The sequence below is a fragment of the Cariama cristata genome, unplaced genomic scaffold (genome assembly GCF_000690535.1).
Source record: "Cariama cristata isolate BGI_N322 unplaced genomic scaffold, ASM69053v1 scaffold30994, whole genome shotgun sequence".
In the NCBI taxonomy this organism is placed as follows: domain Eukaryota; kingdom Metazoa; phylum Chordata; class Aves; order Cariamiformes; family Cariamidae; genus Cariama; species Cariama cristata.
In genome coordinates this window covers 5,754-6,287 of record NW_009611747.1, presented here as the reverse complement: position 1 = coordinate 6,287, position 534 = coordinate 5,754, and positions in this window count along the sequence as shown.

The following is a 534-nucleotide window of genomic DNA, read 5'->3' as shown; positions in this document are numbered from 1 at the left end:
TGTGAAGCTTCATTAAACATTGGGCCAGTCATTTTGTTTCTATGGAAACAAAATTATTACTAATATATTATTTTAAAAACAGACACACGATTGACACTCCAAATATAGAATTTTAATACCATTCTGCACCTGCCTCGTCTCTTAGGGCAGAGCGGATGCGAGGGTGGAGTTCACAAAGGGATGGGACTGGCGAGGGTGCCAAGTGGCGGTGGCAGCGGTGGGTGTTTGTAACCTGAGAGCAGGCACAGGCTGTCCGTCTGTCAGTCGTGCTCCCTTCTGCGGGTCTGTCCCACTCCTTTTTCCCCCACCAGCGTGGGGTGCCGTGTTTCCTGCCTGCTGGCGAGAAAGATGAGAATGCAAATTAGTGATCGGGTCCCGGGACAAAGGGAACACTTGAAGTTTTATTTAAAAATTGTGATGGCACTAAATGTTTTTGATGCTGTCTCTCATAGTTTGGGATCCTGGAAGGTCTGTGCCTCGCAGGCCTCAAGGGTCCTTTCACGCGGCGCCTGTTCTCCAGCCTGCAGATGCCAG